We start from the raw sequence: 19,324 nt of genomic DNA, 5'->3' as shown, positions 1-19,324 counted from the left end.
GTTAGAGGTTATACCAGATTCCAGTAACCGGTCCCCACATTGTCCCTTCAGGACTAGGATGGTAATACCACCTCCATTCTGTGGTTGCCAGTCCCAGGGTGTGTCACTAGTAAGTTCCCTCAATCTTGCCCCTAACGGCCTTGGCAAAATTCTCCACAATTTCCTCTTTTTGGTCTGACATCTACACTTCTTACCAAGGCCCTGATGGACCCAACAGTGATGGTGGTGGAGGTTGACCATAGTTGCGGTAATTTTTCCCTCGGCTGGTAGTCAGGGAGTCTTGATGAGTAACCATGCAGAGAGGCTTGAGAATCATGGCAGAGACTGGCAACATGCTCATTGTGTTAGTTATCTACAGTTGTGTGGCTAGTAATGCCCAAAATTAGGAGCTTTAAGCAATAACAAAAAGATTCTATTTCTCTTTTTTTTTCCACAGGTCAAAATTCTGCAAAGGACAGTGAATGGCTCAGTTGCAGACTGGTCTAGCAGTTGATCCCAGCTGGTGGCTGGGGAACTGTTCAGCTGGAATGCACACTCAGGGCATCCCCATGTGGCCGGGACTTCCTCCCAACATGGCGGCTGGCGTCTGAGGTGAGCCCAAGAGACACAGAGTGAGGAAAGCCAAAGGCGTGCTGCCTGTCTTGGAAGTCATGCACAGTCACTTGTCACCATCACGTCTGCCATGTTAGTTATAAAGGTCCGCCCAGGTTCTAGGGGAGAGAAGGAGATCCTGCGTCTCAGGAGAGGGGTGCAGACATCGATGATAGATTATTGAGCGTGCGAAGTGGACTAAAGTGATGTGAGCCACTGGACTTCTTCATAAATCTCCCCTTGCACCCCCCTCCTTCCACAGCAGGGCACTGGTGCAAGATATGTGGAGGTCCTGATGACGTCAGCATCAGGGAGCCTGGGTCCTTGAAACACCACATGGAGGAGATCCATCCAGTCCCTGATGACTTTGTGGGTGTAATAATTGCACTTTTAGTATGTTAATCTTCTGAGAGTTGGCGATTGCTATAAGGCTTTTAATCTATACCCCCAAACTCGAAGTCAAGGTCTCCCTCTTCTGTTAATAACACATGTTATCAAGACCACAAATGTATGATGGAAGTAAGGGACTGGTGTACATTTTTTTTCCTCCTTGTAATCTATGCACCTCCCCACTGTAAGAAAGAGCAATATGATGACCACAAGAAGAAGGACCTCGTGGGACTGCCTGGGTCACTGACCTGCACAGTCATTGATGCAGCCAAAAATGTCTCGGCCAAGCCAAACAGTGGAAAAGGGAAAATGTTAACATGACGGTTGTAAATATTCAGTCCTTCTTTGGAGGATTTAGGGGGAAAATGGAGATGGTGGTGCCGGAAATGATTGGCAGGCGGGTGTCTGCAGGGGCCTCCCCACACCGTCCAAGACGTTGTCTGAAGGAGATAGAGCGCCTGACGCCTGTCCCAATAAAAAGCCTGGGAAAAGCATCTGTCAAGTGATATTTAGAATTGACATTTTCATAAGGACCTGGTCTACGGGGGGGTTTTGTAGGGCCCAGAAAAACCACATTTCTCATCCTTCCTCCTCCCACCTTCTGCAATTAACCAAGCTCACAGTGTTAAGTGTATATTTAAAATGACTTGCGTTAGGGACAAGTCATTGTGTTAACATTTTCAAAAGCTTTTTTTTTTTGGCCGACCCTGTCCCTAAAAGCTTTTTATTAATAATTTTGACAATAATAATAATCCCAATGGTAGCAGCAATAATAATGCAAATAATTTCAAGAGTTATTTTTTTCCAAACCATTAGGGAGTAAGTTGCACACAGCATGACTTTCCCCTCCCAAATGTCTATTTACTCCTATGTATTTCCGTGTGTTATTTTCTATGAGATGGAGTATTTTTTGCATAACCATAGCACAGTTGACCCCCTCTGTAAATTTAATGTTGACAGTATTTTTTCCTAATTTACCATTAGTGTTCTGATTTTATCAATAATTTTGACTCAAGAATGTACTGTTTGGCATTCTCCAGCGCCAGCACATGATGATATGTGTCTGTGATTTCCTTTCTCTGAAATAGTTCTAGAACCTTTTCTATGCTTCATGATATTGACAGTTTCGAAGAATACAGATCCTTATTTTCATTTTCCCCTGTTCCCTCATAATGAGATTCAGGTTGTGCTCAGCTGCCGGTACCCACAGGTGATATCAAATCCTGCCCAGAGCATCTCTTCAGGCACACAGTGGTCCATCTCCCCTCATTGCTGGTATTGATTTTGATCACAAAGGGCAAATGACTTATTCTTCTAAAGGAAAAGGCTTTTGAAGGTATAATTTCCTGGAATCCATTTTCCCAGTAAAAAAAGTCTGTGGACTTTCTAAGAATGAAGACTGGGGTGTGAATGTTTTCTTGGTGGAAGAAAGCCAGGTAGATATATCCTAGCAGCTACCGTGCTTTTGTGCAGCTGGATTAGCAGACCCATTAGCTGGGTCTGCACGCCTATAGCAGGGACAGAAGACAGGGCCAGGACACCTGCACAGGCAATGTCCGCTGAAGTTGGGGTCTCAAATCTCAAGGGGGACCCTCCATCCAGCACTAAGCTTTGGGAAATGGAAACACAGACCCTGCATCTATTCTCCATCAATTGAGAAATGTCTGAAAGAGGAGGCTGGCTGGAAGCTGTCCACATAGATGGACATCCTGCTTTCACCATGGCTACTGTCCTGTCTATTTCCACATTCATCCTGGGGAGAGAAATAGGAGGGATGCTTGCTTCACTTTTAGGGACACTGGAGGTGGGTGGCTAACACATAGCCTCAGGGTCAGAAATGGTCTGGATAGACTGGCCTTCATGAGGTTAAATATAAATGGTACATTGTTGTTGTTTAGTTACTAAGTTGTGTCCAACGCTTTTGTGACCCCATGGACTATAGCCCACTTGACTCCTCTCTCCATGGGATTTCCCAGGCAAGTGTACTGAAGTGGGTTGCCATTTACTTCTCCATTAAATAATCACAAGATGACATACTGTATTTCCTTCGTTCTAAGAGGTTACCCTCTACCTTCTATTGCTTCTGAACTTCAGATGCCTCCTAAAGTCTGTGTCAAAGGCAACTAATTGTTTAACAGGTAGAGCAGTTCCTGATAGAAAACCTACCCGAGTGCAGATATTCAACTCATTGTCACCTGGTTTTTCCTCCACCACTGGTTTCTCTGAACAGGAATTCATTGTTTATTGAGCTATCATTCACATACGCTAAAGTGCATCCTTACTTGTTGTACCGATCCCAGAGTTTTGACAAATGCATGCTGTCATGTGGGCTTCTCAGATGGTTCAGTGGTAAAGAATCTGCCTGCCAATGCAGGAGACACAGGTTTGATCCCTGGATCAGGAAGGTCCCCTGGAAGAGGAAATGGCAACCCACTCCAGTATTGCTGCCTAGAGTCTCATGGACAGAGGAACCTGGTGGGCTACAGTCCATAGAGTTGCAAAGTCGGACATGACTAAGCGACTGACCACACACACACATACTGTCATATAGCCAACTCCAAAATCAAAATACAGAACAGTTCCACAAAAAGTGCCCCTGTGCTTCTCTGTAGTCAAACCTTCCCTCCTGGTCACTGGCAATAAATTATCTGTTCTCTATCCTTAAGAGTTTTGCCTTTTTCAGAATGTCACAGAGATGGAATTAGATCTGTGTAGCCTTTCTGTGCCTGGCTTCTGCTCTGTGCATGCCTTTGAAATGAATCCCCTTTGTCACGTGTATTAGTCATCAGTTCCTTCTCCTGCTGAGTGGTACCCATGGCAGGGATGCTCCACAGCATGTTTACCTAGACTTCATTTAAAGGACATTTGTGTTGTTTTCAGTTTAGGACTATTATGAATAAAGCCATTATAAACATTCATGTCCAGGTTTCTGTGTGGACATAGGTGTTCATTTCTCCTTGGTAAATAGTTAGGAGGAAGATTTCTGGGCCATATGGTAAGTATATGTTTAACTTTTTAGGGAGCTCCCCAACTGTTTTCTAAAGTTGCTTTATCAGTTTTTACTCCCACCAGCAATACATGAAGGTCAGTATTCTATAGAAATTCTAATATGGGTATATTAGTATCTCATGGTGGTTTAAATTTGCATTTCCCTAGTGACAAATGATGATGAACATTTCTTCATCTGATGATTTGTCCATACAACTTCTTTGGTGAAGTGTCTGGTCAAAAATTTTTATATTGGATTATTTTTTTTTCCTTGAATTTAAAGTTCTTCTTCTTCTTTTTTTTTTTTTTTTAAAAAAAAACTTATTCTGGACAAGTCCTTTATCTGATACATGTTTTGCAAACATTGTCTCCAAGTCTGGGTCTTGTCTTTGCATTTTCCTAACAGTGTCTTTTTTCCAGCTGAGCCTCACAGCTTGTGAAATCTTAGTTCCCTGAGTAGGAATTGAACCAGGCCATAGCAGTGAAAGAGCTTAGTCCCAACTGCTGGGCTGCCTAGGAATTCCCAACAGTGTTTTTTTAAGAATAGTTTTGCTGTTTAATTTTGGGGAAGTCCAATTTATAACTTTTTTTAATGTGTTTTTTCCTGTGTATTTTTGATGTCATGTTTAAGAAATACTTGTCTAATTCAAGAGCCCAAACACTTTCTGACTTGTTTTACTTCTGAAAGTGTTATAATCTTAGGTTTAGTCTATCATCCACTTGGAGTTTATTTTTATATATGTCATTAGGTAGGGATTAATGTTTTGTGCATTTACCACGTGAGGTTTTTGTCTTCCTGCAAAGACACTATGAAGTCAAGGTTACATTTCACATATAATAGAATCTTCAGTTGAAAGAAGTGCAAGAGATGCCAGACTTGTACAGCCCGGCTTTGTTTTTGTGAGAAAGGTCTAGAAGCTAAGGTGGGTGACATGCTCCCTGAATATCAACAGTGTGCCTCAGTTGCTGAACAGGTTGAAATCACAGCATCCAGGTCAAAGGACATACTAATTTTACTGTTTCCCATACATAACTGGACAAGTTATGTATGTGTTGCTGTTGTGCAGTTGCTCAGTCGTGCCTGACTCTTTTGCTACCCCGTGGACTGTGGCCCTCTAGGCTGCTCTGTCCATGGGACTCTCCAGGCAAGAATACTGGAGTGGGTTGCCATGCCCTTCTCCAGGGGATCTTCCCAAGCCAGGGAACAAACCCACATCTCCCACATTGCAGGCAGATTCTTTAGTGCTGAGCCACCAGGGAAGCCCCATGCTTAAATTACTGTCATAGTTTTATGTGATTTTTTTTTTTTTTTAAGAGAGACACTGAGAAAAGAAAGCAGTATGACATGATCTTGGTGGGTTTGACCTGGGGGCGGGGGTGGACAGGAAGGAGGGAGGTGGGGGACTGAATGGCATTTTCTAGGAGCAGTAAAAAGTCTTCATTCTCTGGAAAGGCAGCCCAAGGTTAAGACCTCAAACTCTGACATCAGCCAAACTGATTTAAAAATCTCAATCCTTTATCACTGTAGCTGTGGGACTTTAAGTGACATGCTTAACCTCTCTGATTTTTTGTTTCCATGTCAATAAACTGTAGATAAGAAAACTCCCTATCTCATAGTTTTTATTGTCAGCAATCAAAATAAGATAATCCATGCCAAATGCCTAGCTTGATGCCTGGTGTTTTGTAAGTTTTCAAAAAAAGGGAAAAAAAAAAAAGACTAGCTGTTTTTCTTGCTCTTCATTATTTACTCCCTCAAGTTTCATTCATGGAGCTTCTACCATGTATCATGGGTATCAAAATGGGATAAAAATCCCTCCATAGGCCCAGCCTAGTAGCATCAGGAATTGGACCAAAGCAGACAGGCTCCTAGAAAATGACTTAGCTGTTTGCACGGGAGTTGGTGTGTGTGTGTGTGTGTGTGTGTGTGTGTAGTGTGAGACAGGCTTGAGGATGTGTCCATTCCCCATGGTGGGAGTTCTCTCTTCCTGAAGAGATAATATTAAGCCCAGGATGCGTCCCACAGAAGATGGGATCGTCACTTGAAAGGGGTATGATAAACGAAAGTCTTCTGAGCCACTGCAGCCAGCCCGGAAGCCAAAGCTCCACTTGCTTTTCCAGAGGGCTGAGCCTTGCATTCAGACCAGAAGCCATCTGCCTGGGTGGGGCTGGGGACGGACACAGAAGGTGGTCCATACAGGGCAGTCAGCCGGTTTCCTGGAGCCTGATGGTGAAGAGCGTGGGTCTTGAAGCCACTGAGACCTGGGTTTGAACAAACCAGTTTCTGGACAAGTGACTCAGCCTCTTTGAACATCAGCTGCCTCACTTAAGAGGCATGAATAATTTCTCCATCTCAGGCGGAGGCAAGGAAGGAGAGAGATGCTTGTGCACTCCCATGTGAGAGCCCAAGAGTCTACACTGTTTTTGTAATTATCGTGACAACTTGAGCAATCCAGTTAGTCTGGGGCAGAGGGTGGAGGAGGAGACTTGAGAGGCAGGGGGATGGATGAGAAAGGGGTCAGGATTGCGTGGTGAGGAATGTGGATGTTATCTCAAAGGTAATGGTTAACCAGGGCAGGGGCTTAAGCAAGGAGTGTAGAATTTTAGAAAAAGCACCTGGACATCTGGCCGGAAGACAAATCGCAGGAGGTCCAATGGGGCAGGGAGAGTGGTTGGGAGACGTGGCAAATCCAGGCAGGAAGTGAGAGCTGCAGAGCTGAGGGTGGTGCAGGGGACAGAGAGGAGGGGGCAGGCCTTGAGTGAGTCTCCCAGCCTCTCCGAGCCTCGGTTTGCCTGACTGTACCACGAGCACACGGCTCCCTGGATGCATCGTATCACACGAGCTGACGGGTTTCACTGGCATAACTGCTTTAACTGTTCTCAGGATGGCCTGCTTCCTCTCTTTTCCATCTGAGCCGTCATCTCCCTTGGCCCCTCTGGTCTCTCTCTCCCCACTGCAGCCACCCACCCACCAGTGATGCCGATGGCCTTTGGGTTGTCTCACCTGTGGATCCCTCCTTGATTCCTCCCTGGATCTTGTGAAATGGTCCAGGGTCGTCCTTCAGAGGCCCCTCACTTGGTTCCCCCCATCCCTGTGTTCCAAAGATTCCCTCCTTTCTGAAGACCCTTCCTCAGCCCTTCTTCCCTCACTAGGGGCTGTTCTTGGCCCCTGCCCTCAACACCACTCCACTCGCCCCCCGCCAGCCCTTTCCTAGCGGCAGGGAAGGTTCTGGGGTGCTTATCCTGCCTGCTATGAGCCTATAGGCCTGTCTGTACTCATTTCATTCCTGATTAAGGTCATAGGGGCCCTGACTCTCCCTCAACAGATGAGGAAACTGAGTGGGGCTCAAGTGGTTGAGCAACGTGACCAACGTCAGTCAGCAGGAAAGGCCTATATACATGAGCTGTCTGGTGACTCCTTAACGTCCCCAGTGAAGATTCCTCAGGCTACTTGCTGACATCTGCCCGGTCAGCATCTCAAAGGGCGACACTTCCTTGAAACTCCAGGTGAAATTGTGACCTGTGCTCAGGACCCCAGCCCCTCATGGCCCATGGCCACCTAGGGTGCAATGTGAACTCACTTCCTCTCCCTCCAAACCCATCCACCCTGTCTTCTCTCGTGTTGCCAGTCAAATCCTAAGGCCCTGCTCCGTGGGCTGAGTTGGCCAGTAGCTTGTGCTCCAAGAGGCTGGACCATGTGGGCAGTTCCCCCATGAGTCTGGAGTGAGCCTGAGTGTTGGTCATCAGGGGATGCTAGGAAGGATGTGAAAAGGGCAGTCTTGGGAGGCTTGAGCCTGTTTTTGTCTGACTGTGTGAGTTGAGACACGAGTGCCTTTGAGAATCTTTGTAGAGATGGTTCAGAAGTGAAGGGCCTACCATGAGGCACGTCATCATGGGCTTTATATGACTCAGTGCTCAAAGCTAATCCGCCTTGTTTGTGATGCTTCTGACCTTCATGGGATGCTACTGAAGCCCAGAGAGGGTGAGCACCTGGATTAGGCCACACAGCTAGGAAATGGGGAACTTGGAGGGAAGTCCAGACTTCCAGGGTTAGGAAAAGAGGAGAGAGCTTCTCAGGTCCCCAGACTTCTCAAAAGTATTCTTTTCTCCTCAAAGGTATCAAGGCCGGAGATAATAAGACGTTGATTTAGAATCAAGGCAGGCTTTTTAGAGCCGGGGGACTTGTGGAGGTGATGAAAGATTTGATCTGTCAGATCATGTTCCTCATTTCTGGATGAGGGCTCCCCCCACCAGGCCTCTGGGTGTGTGGAGTCCTCGAGGGGAACGTGGTCCACCCGCACACCGCGGTGTGAAGGATGCATGTGTGCATGTGGATGTGGGCTCCTAATGCCCTTCTCAGAGGATGCTGTGGGGGAGCCCATCGAGGCTCCCCAGGGCAGGACTCCCAGAGTTGGACCCCAGTTCTGCAGGTCTCATGGCCCCCTGGTTTGCTTTCCCAGGCTCCAGTCCCTGGGAAGCGCTTTGTTCCTGGCAGACCTCTACCCCCACCGTCTTTGTTCCTGGCAGAGCTAATTTAGCCCTAGGGGAGGAGGGGTGCTAATTAGTCCCAGAGGCAAGCAGAACAATGGCAAAAATCCTGGACTTCTCCTCAACGGGCTTCTCAGTTATTTAGGAGGTGAGGAAGGGAGGTAGACAGTCCTGCCTTCTCAGCTCCACTTCCGATCTGATCCCATGGTCACATGATGTGCTGAGTTCTGTCTCTTTCTAAATTCACCTGTTAGCACTGTGGCATCTTTTGAATGTCCATGGTTATCCCTGTCACCACCAGGACCCACTTGTGAGAAATTTGGAGTGTTTTCTTTTCTCCCTGGAGGTAAACTGCTGCTCTGCTCTGGAAGGAAGGAGAAGGCAAGGGGACCACTCCGACACCCCGTGGTAACATTTTTTCTCCCCAGAACATCCCCTGAAGGTGGCATGCCGTGACCCTGGCTTGCCCAAGCTCAGAACATGCACACGTGCTGTCAGACTTCCAAGCTTTGTTTTGCACTTACATAGACCATCCATCTGTGAAGAGGGCCATTGTGGTCTTTATAGGTTGGGGCCCAAATCTACCTCTGAAGGTCACCCAGGCCTGCTTGTTTGTGGGCTCTTGATCACAGGAAAGGCAATTTTTAGGGTTTTTTTTTAAGTATCTTCTTCTTTACTTTAGAGTTTAGAAAGTCCAAGAAATTCATCTGAGCTCCCAGGAGGGTAGCTAGGACCCTGATCCTTTAGAACTTTCAGCAGAAACTCAGCTAGCCTTGACCAACAGGCATCCAGAGAGATGCAGAATGGGGGTAGGGACCTTGGCAAATTGACATGGGAGTGAACCTGCCTAGTGTCCCACCCCCAAACCCATTCTCCCTGCCTCACATCTCTAGAGTTTTTCTGGAGTCTTGTCTCCAGTTTCTCCTTATTAACAGTGATCAGAGATCATGAACCCCTACCCTTAACAGGTTATACCGTGAAATGGTTGAGATGGAGAAGTGGAGTCACAAAAAGGGTTAGGATCCTGCTTGCTACTCAAGTGAGGGACAAGGGAATCAGCTCTGTCCTGTGATTTTTCTGTTACTCATTTTCTCACCTGTAAGTGGGGATAATAGAACTTAATTCACAAGGCTGTCCTAAGGATTAAATAAGTTCCTATGTATAAAGTCCTAAAAATAATGAATTATCATTATTTTTGCTTTCTGAAAAAGAGACAGCTAATGGCATAATTCTAAGACTGTTGGTCCCTAAGAATGAAAAATATGGACAGTGGCTTTCTGGATCCTTCCTGGTTTAAGATCATTTCAAGGTGCTAAGTACAATAGCCACTGTTCTGATTTTGAGTTTCTTTTTTCCTTCTCCCACCTGCATTCTTTGAGATGTTTTGGCTGTCTCTAAGGTGATGATCAGCTGGTATTACTGACTGATCAATTTTCACAGGAAGTTTTTAAACAGACTGAGAATAACCAATCCTTGTAGAGGAACAACGTAAGTATAAACAAGTAGGTCCCATATGACAATGCATCCGTGTGGCATGCAGTCTCCAAGACCATCCCCAGCGCTCCCACCTCTTGGATCCACGGCCTCATGTCATCTCCTCCCCTTGAGTATCTTGCTTCTGACAAATAGATAAATATATGAACACAGTGAGGGGGCATCTCTTCCATGATTAAATTACAAAAGACTGTGATCTTCATCTCCCTGGCAGACTCTGTCTCGCTGCTCTGATGGAGTAAGCCGCCAGTTGTGTTGGGGAGGTCCCCAGGGGGAAGAATGAGGGTGAGTCAATAGCCAGTAAAGAACTGAGCCTCAAGAAACCCAATTCTACAAACAACCACACTCAGCTAGGAAGCCATCTTCTTCCAGTCAAGTTTTCACATGAGACCCCATCCTCGGCAACGTTGTGACTGAAGCCAAGGTTCCAGCTAAACCTGCCTGGTTTCCTACCAACAGGTAGGAGATAATAAGTGAGAGACAGTAAATGAGTTGATAAGAAATGAATTGATTAAGCCACTGAGTTTGGGGTAACTCATTACTGAGCAGGAGGTAACTAGTAGCACACACTAGATTCCCCGACTTTGTGCCCTGTATCGTTTCTCAGAAAGGTTAAGTAACCCCTGCCAGATCACACAGCCAGGATGTTGAAAATCTGGCACTTGAGCCCACTTCCCAGCTATTTCTCAGAAGAGGTTGCGGGATGTAGGGTCCCAGGCTGCCCCCTGAGATCTTCTGTATGCACTTGAGATTCTTTGGTTTTTAGAATGACTCCAATTTTTATCATCTGATGTGAGGAAAGGACCAATGCTCACTGAACCCCAGCTCTGCCAGGAACTCTGCACACGTGGTCTTACTTGGTACCCCCAGCTTGGTTACATGGAATCCATTGTATCCAGTGCAGATGCTGTGGTACCTAATGTGGGCTTCCCCAAAGTGGGCTTTGCAAGCACTGACCCTTCAAAGTGCTCTGTGGAAAGTGTCCTATGGCCAGAATATTTGGGCAGCACCTTGGCCCTTTCTCAGTAGCTCACTATGCATGTGAGTCCAGTAAAGTCCAGAAAAGTCACAGCGAGGATCCCTTCCATGCCCTTCTTTCATGTGCGTTTTGTACTCTGGGTGACATCATACAAGAAACCTGGGAGGCACGTGAACTCCTCCCTTGCAACCAGACCATCTCCACTCCATCACCTAGGCCTCGTCCTCAGGAGATCACCCCCACACTCTTCCGTCTGCTTCCTGGGAGTGCTGCCTTCTCCTTACCACCTCTGGTCCATCCTCTCCTTCTCACCATCTCTGGTCCATCCTCTCCTTCTCACCATCCCTGGTCTTTCCTCTCCTTCTTCTCACCACCTCTGGTCCATCCGCTCCTATGCTTTCTCCATGGGGACACTTCATACGAGAAAATCAGACCCCGCAGGCTTTGCAGCACCCCCACTGGGCGCCCCCTGTCTCCACAGCTGAGTTCTAGTCCTGCAGTGCTGAGTGCGAGATGCACTTCCACTCCCACTTTCTCCCCTGCCTCCTCTCAGCAGCCCATCTCCCAGGGCTCTGGAGACTTTGCTTAAAATCTCCCTTTCTTCAGGGGCTTCTCTGGTGATCCTTTGGTTAAGACTTTGCCTTCCAATGCAGGGGGCATGGGTTTCAACTTGGGTCAGGGAACTAAGGTCTCACACGCCCTGGGCCAGAAAATCGAAACATAAAAGAGAAGTTATATTGGAACAAATTCAATAAAGACTTTAAAAATGGTCCACATCAAAAAATCTTTAATGATAAAAATAAAACTCCTTTCCTTCAGCTTGGATTCTCCTATATGCCCGTCCTTACATCCCTAACCCATTCTCTAAGTTTTGTGTGCCAGGGATCAGCATTGACAAAGCATCCAGCCTTATGGTGGGGAAAACATGTGGAGAAATGGGGAAGAAAAAGCACCCAACCATCACTGCGATTGGAGTAGGGCAGGCACTGGTGTTATAGGAATATGTTCTGGTCCTGTCTTCAATTAAGAAAAGTTCTCTGTAGTTTGTTTATACGGTTTTTATCATGGACATTGAATATTTTTATTTAGTGTCACTCTAAGAGTTTGAAATAAATGAAAGAAGAATTTTATTCTCTGACAGTGTTAAAAAGCCCAAATTGGAGTAGAGAGCTTCCATAACACCTGGACAAGTGCTCTTGCATCCCTGCCCCAGTGCCTGGCTAAGACCTCATGACGGCTAAGACCTCCCATGTCATTGCATGGGAGGGGGCGGGGACATGATACAGCGGGTGATCAGGACCCCAGGCGCTGGAGCCAGAGTGCCTTTGTTTCTCTGTGCCTCAGTTTCCTTCTCTGTAAAATGAAAATGAAAATAATATACGTGTCAAAGAGCTGTGGTGGGGCTTAAATGAGCTTATTCAGGGCAAGTCCACAGAAGAAAGCTTTGCAAGTGGTGAGGTTGGAATATATCAGTGATTTTTTCCACAGGAGACACAGATTCAATAGCTGGATCAGGAAGATCCCCTGGAGAAGGGCATGGCAACCCACTCCAGTATTCTTGCCTGGAGAATCCCATGGACAGAGGAAGCTGCTGGGCTACAGTCCATGGGGTCGCAAAGAGTTGGACACGACAAAAGCAATTGAATGCATTTGACTTGTAGCATTTTTCTATTACTTATAGAACCTCATCTTCCCTCGTACCTGTTTTTAAAATTTATTTATTTATTTATTTTGGGAGGAGCGGGATCTTCACTGCTGCTTGCAGGCTTTCTGTAGTTGCAGCAATCAGGGGCTACTCTCTAGTTACGGTTCTCGGGTTTCTCGCTTCAGTGGCTTCTCTAGTTGTGTGGCACAGGCTCCAGGGTGCTCAGGCTTCAGTAGATGTGGTGCACGGACTTAGTTGCCTGGAGACACGTGGGATCTTCCAGGCCCGGGGTCAAACCTGTGTCCCCTGCATCTCAACTACTGGACCATCAGGGAATAACTATTAGTGGTTAATACTGCACACTGGATGCCTCTATGAAGGTCACGGTGCATTTATATTTACCACGTTAGCTCTTGACACATAGATGGTCTTCAGAAAATACTGCGGCTAACTTGTTGAGCTTAGTGATTTGGGAAGAATCTTAGGTTTTCCAAAGCAAAAAAAGGCCCTGAGGATCTCTCCCCAGGGCAGTGGGGGCTGGAGAAGAGACTCCGGAGATAGAGGTCACTGGAGACTCCCATCAGGGCAGAGGTAGGACTCCAGAGTCTTGACCTGGTGCCCCGCAGCCTCTTGGTCTTGGCCGGCCCTGGTGGGGAAACCAAAATCTTTCCATGTGATCTTCTGAGACATGACCTTGCCTTTTGCCACCTGAGAACAAGGAATGATTTGGGCTCCTTTGTGAGAGACAGCTGAATGTTACCTGAGGGCTGTTTCCTTAAAGGCTGGGCAGATCACTGGCTGGATTTTTGAAAGAAATGCTCCAACTGTGCCCAGCTTTCTAACTGGTAACATCCTGGCCTTTCGCAGGGGGTCTTCAGTGCTCCCTGGCCACATGTGGGGAACATCATGATCTTTAGGATCATCTCGAACATCTCCCCACCTCCGACACCAAGTCTGTGCCTTTCCGATATAAACTGGCTCCGGGAACACAACTTCAAAGCTTGGCGATGTGGGCTCCTTCAAGGAGCGTTCAAAGCAACAATGGACTTGAACTAGGTCGGGCTTCCAGCGGGCGCTCCTTAACCTGGCAACTATTGTGGCCAAAGTCACGGGGTGGCCACAGATGAACAATGCTCCTGGCAGCCCATGAGGTCCTCTTTCAAAGCAAAGTTGCTCTTGCCAGCCATGCCAGGCAGAGGACCTGTGTACACAAATTGCCATTTACTTATTTTTTCAGTATCAAAGAATTACACTAAATGAAAATCATATTTCTTCTTTTCTATAATAAATGGAGTCTAACTACATCAAAGGAAAATTTTACACAAAAGAAGAAGTCCTCCTGTGATCCTAACCCTCTCATTCTAAACCACTGTAATCTTTTGGGTACCTCTACCTTTAGTCAGTCTGTTTTCTTTTTTATTGAACACAATTGCCATAACTATATAAAAATCTGCCTCTCTGTTGCTTGTTTTACTGAACATCATTACAGGTACAGAGTTGCTGTACCATCTTTTTACATATTGTTTTAACAGGTAAAAGGCATTTGCTCAAAGTCATGTGCCATGACCAACTCAGCATTTTTCTTTTTCAGAGAATAATGTGCTACTATACATAAGACTGGTGAATATCATAGACTGTGACACATTTCATTGTGCCAGAATTTATGACTTGTTTTATTTCCCATTTTGATAATGCTGCCATCTTTTTTCTCTTTTTGTTCAAAATGGAGACTATAAAATCATTGCCTCTAGACCTGTGCAAGACTACCGTGTTCAAGTAAGGTGATCCTTTTCATATCCCAACATTTTATTAGAACAATTTTCAAATGTACAGAAAAGTTGGAAGAATTTTGTAGTTGACACCCACAGACTGAGTCAGGGTGACCTTTGAGCACAAACATACATCTTTGAAGATCCTGAGCAGCAATAACCAGTAGATAGAGGACGATCTGTCGTCTTCCAGCTGGTGTTCCTTGGACATAATAACCATGATAGTGTACTGTTATAAGATTTTATAGCCTTTCTGATTTTTCAAAAGGCCTTCAGGCCTATTTTCTTACTGGACCCTGGACATCCATAAGGTGTAGTTGAGGTAGGTATTATCAGGTGTCCTCTGTCCATTTACAGATGAAGAAATGCATGGTCAGAGAGGTAAGGAGACTGCCCAGGGCCACAGAGCAAGACAGGTACCATTGCAATATCAGTGCTGAGCTCTCAGCTGAGCCATGCTCCTATGGAAATGTCTCCCCTTAATTTATCAACGTATTAATTAATGACAGGTTTTCTATAATGTTTTCAGTTCCCTGATTCTGCTTGTCTGTGACTTTGGATCTTTTCAGGAATCGAAGGCAGGAGCATGTGTCACTGGAGTCCAGCCACCATAAATGTCAACATGAGGATTAAAGACCAGCTGTAAGTGATTTCAAAAACTCCATTGAATCCCTACGCTTTTCTCAAGATACCATTTATCTTTGTCTGTGGAAGCAAGGCTAATTTAGACAACAATTAGACCCCAAAAGCAATTGTGTACATGAGCTAGGTTGTCTCTGTTGGAGAAGAATTCAGAAAGATTCTGGATGATTTTGAAAAGTAACCACTAATGTCACCCTCTCCACATCTCCTGTCTGACACCAGCAAAGGCAGGCCCTGTCCATAGCTCAAATGTGAATTATCACCAGAAACAGTGGCTTCTCCAGAGTGGCCCATACTCTGGTATCCACGTCCCACCTGGAAAATAGCCTTCAATGCTCAAAGATGACACCGAGGTGGGACCTGGGGCCTTAACACTAGCCAAAGTCCCCATGGGATCTGGGGCAGGAGGGATCCTCACTGGCTCTCCAGCCTACCCTTCTCCGGCCTCTTTTTTAAAATTCCTCCATCAGAGCAAGTCAACTGTCTCCACATTTGCTCTAAAAACATATTTAATGTGCACTGAGAGCCCATTTCAACACAGGCGTTGTTATTCCATTTATGGATGAAGCAACAGAACCCTAGAAGAATCGAGAGCATGACCATCTTGGAAGAGACCAGTTCATCTCAGAAGTGACCTCGTTGGTGCCGGAGCCCATTCCCATGAACCCCGAAGGCTGTTATTTTTCACCCGGGCCATGGGGACCATTTTGCATCAACAAGGAGAAGCATGTGCAGTTGGGCTCCCTTCCTGCCTGTGCTGTCTGGACTCTGCTGGCCGTCTTATTTTGCATGAACAAAGCTGTCCCGGTACCAGCCATCTTTTGCTGGTGTGGAGACTGGAAGTTAGAACTGGAGGTCCAACAGTCCTTGGAGCTGGAAATGAATGTGCTCAGGGGTGTGGGGATTCTTCAGTTTTTCTACAGAAAAATGCCCACTGTGTATTCCATGGTAGCCAACCATAATTTTGTCTCATTTGATTGTCTTGATTTCTCTTCATCCTCCAGAAGAGCATCTGTTCAACATGAAGAATACAGCGCGAGTACAGGAAAGCCATGGCAGAGACCTCCTTACTAAGGCCATCTGCTTGTCCTTGCCCTTTGGAAAAATCAATGAATTTGATTTTTGGATGGCCTGTTCCTTAAGCCTGAAAATATTCATTGGAACACTGTGGGTGAACAAAGTCCACCCTCCCAGCCCAAATCAATTTCTCTGAAGTTGGCCAGATGTTGTCACAGCCCTATAACTGGCCCCAGGAAATTTCTGTGCTGAAAATAGCACCTGGGAGCTGGTGGCTGCAAATGGGACAATTCTTATAACAAAACCCACAGCACTAGTAGAAATCTGGTGATGTGTACTCAGTCCTATCCGACTCTTTGCAACCCTGTAGCCCTCCAGACTCCTCTGTCCATGAGATTCTCCAGGCAAGAATACTGGGGTGGGTTGTCATTTCCTCCTAGAGGGGATCTTCTTGACAAAGGGACTCAAATTTCGTCTCCTGCCTCTTGCACTGCAGGCAAATTTTTTACCACTGAGCCACCTGGGAAGCCCAGAAATCTGGTGGAGATGCCTTCATAATTTAGAACTTTGTGACTTGCAACTTCATACCTTGTTGTCAGTCGAATGATAGAAAAACTCCCATAAGGAGTTTATGAAACCCACAGTCACATCAGCCTCCTCCTGGAGCTGGTGGGCTGGGAACTGGAGTCAGTGTTGATGGAATAGAAGACCCCCAAGAAGTGAACTTAGAATGCTGGAGACAAAATGTTGGAGCATTTTGTCCAAAGCATGTGCCTTGAGAGCTCATAGTAGTCCTGCGCTATATGTGCAATTTTGCTCTTGATGGAGAATGTTTCAGGCTCCCCCAGGGCAAGTTTCTCTTTCTTTCTCTCTTTCTCTGCACACTGGGACTTGCTCACCTCTTTCCTTGAGCCAATAGCCTTAATTTTATTTTCACCACATCATTATTTCTGTGACCCAGACATGCCAATGGGCCGTTAACATTATTTTGATGGGAGTTTTATTTTATCATGAGGATTACAAGCAAATGATGTAACAGCTTTCTGTTCACCAAGGAATCTCCATGAAGCAGGGGTAAAAGGCACATAATCCAGGGGAGGGGGAAGGGCACTCACTTTTATTGCACTCCTCCTAAATCCAGGTGCTTTACATAGATTATCTCAGATCAGTTCATCCTAGGCAACAGCCTTGTGAAGATTGCCATTCAACAGACAAAGAAAGGGAGACTTAGGGAGGTTGAAAAAGTTACCCAAGACCTCAAGACCTGACCTTAAAAGCAGGCGGAAGCAGGGGCCAAAGACTAGAATCTTTCCACTGACAAGTCAGCAGCTTTCTGGGCAGAATACCTTGAGTTCTTAGACCAACTCCCAAGGCTGCAGACCAGCCAGACTGGAGTGAGGGCAGCTGCCTGGTGTTTTGGGGCTGTGAAGAGTCCACCAAGGAGTCTGGGACAAACCAGAACCACAGTAGCTCAAAGTCCATCTTCCTTCCCCAGAAGCAGCTCTTCCCTTGTTTGGTGAGAAAGGGTGGCCTGGCAGTAGGAAGAACAGAAGGCTTGCCTTCATCAGGCTGCAGCTTTTGCATTCTGGATGGTCCAGGCCCTCCCCTAGCTATCAAGGTATGTAGGGCTGACCTGTCCCCTTCAGCCTGCACTGAAGAACAGCAGATGGCATTCAGGCTGATTCTGCGCCTCTGGCTGACTAATCTCCCGGGTACAAGAGTAAACAGAAAACTCGGGACACCATATGTCCCTGACTCACCGTGTTGGCCGGAATCACTGTCGTTCTCCCGGCATATGCCTTCTTGGGCCCAGTGTAAGGTGGGTCAGAGGAAAGCTGCATGAAAGTTACAGGCAGAAAGATTATAGACATAAAGACACACATAGGGAGTGGGCATCGGTTAGTCACATCCTAAGTGACGTTTATTATTTTTTAAAACCTGCTTTGTTTTTCTAGACGGCGTTCAGCTTCAGCCAGGGGCCAGCACAGCACTCACCGCCACAGGCTCTCAGGGGCTGTGAATGGAATCAAGGAATCGCCAGCCTAATCCATTTTCTTTATATCAGTCTGGAATGTTACCCCAAGATGAAAATGAAGCTGACCCTAGTTCAGTTGAAATATGTCCTCTCTTTTTTAAAAAAATATTTATTTATTTGGCTGTGTTGGGTCTTAGGTGTGGCATGCAGGATCTTCGTTACATCATGTGACTTCTTCTTTGTGGCTCATGGGCTCTAGAGTGTCCCGGCTTCAGTAGTTGTAGCTCTTGGAGTTAGCTGCTCCCCAGCATGAGGGATTCTTTGTTTCCCTGACCAGGGATTGAACCTGCATCCCCTGCATTGCTAGGCAGATTGCTAACCACTGGACCACCAGGGAAATTCCCCAAAAAATGTTCTCTTGAGATGCGGAGGCGGCATCCTGTTTCCTCTGATCTCTTCAGAGCCTCCTAAGCAGGCGAGCCGAAAGGGCAATGTTGGAGGTGGAAGTCTTAGAGTGGGCTACACAGGGTTTGAGAAAACTAGATTTCTTCCGGGGTAGTATGCTTTGCATTCTTTAGGAAGATAATGGTGCATGAACCTTCCATCACTCTTTTAGTCAACCAAAAACTGGGAGAATTAGTCAATCAAGGCCAGAGTCTTGGGTTTAAGACCACAAGAGTACTGAGCTGGAGGGGCTGGATGGACCTGTCTAATTCATTTTTCTCCTGTACACCCATCTAGGGTCACAGAGTTGGGAGAGGGCTACATGAATCTAGAAGTCTCTCACTGGTCCAGAGCTTTTCTTGAAAGAACCCAGTGGAGCCTCTGGCATTTGAGTTACTTTGAGCCCCTGCCCTGGGACCCCAGCAGTCGATGCCTGCCTTTCACACTGCAGGCCTTTGGGCCATAGTTTTTCCTTAGCAACTGGACTCACAGGAAGGTTAAGAATGATCCAGAGCAGCAATAATGGTGACAGCCATTCTAGAGCAAATCTTTAATACTATCAAGAGCTGTCCATGGCAGGTTTTCAGTCCCTATATCTTCCAATACTGAAAAATTTGTGAGGTGGGTCCTATCACTGCTACGCAGAGGAATAAGCTGAGACGTTGAAAGGCCAAATGAACCATCCAAAAGCCCATTGTTAACTGGACAAGGACGGAGTTTGAACATTGTTGTTGTTCTTGCTCAGTTGCTAAGTCTTATCTGATTCTTTGTGACCCCCATGGACTGCACCATGCCAGGCTTCCCTGTCCTCCACTGTCTCTTGGAGTTTGCTCAAACTCACGTCCACTGAGTCAGTGATGCCATCCAACCATCTGTCGTCCCCTTCTCCTCCCGCCTTCAATCTT

General features: G+C 46.3%; 1 long non-coding RNA gene across 1 annotated transcript; it reads left to right on the top strand.

Moving 5' to 3' along the window:
• Positions 1 to 439: 439 nt before the first annotated feature.
• LOC122682119 lies at positions 440 to 18,070 on the top strand. Its single transcript, XR_006337223.1, has 3 exons — positions 440 to 591; positions 14,911 to 14,983; positions 17,956 to 18,070. It is a non-coding gene; the product is annotated as an uncharacterized LOC122682119 (long non-coding RNA).
• The last annotated feature ends 1,254 nt before the right edge of the window (positions 18,071 to 19,324 follow it).

The sequence above is a fragment of the Cervus elaphus genome, chromosome 23 (genome assembly GCF_910594005.1).
Source record: "Cervus elaphus chromosome 23, mCerEla1.1, whole genome shotgun sequence".
In the NCBI taxonomy this organism is placed as follows: domain Eukaryota; kingdom Metazoa; phylum Chordata; class Mammalia; order Artiodactyla; family Cervidae; genus Cervus; species Cervus elaphus.
This window is presented reverse-complemented; position numbering and strand designations above follow the sequence as displayed.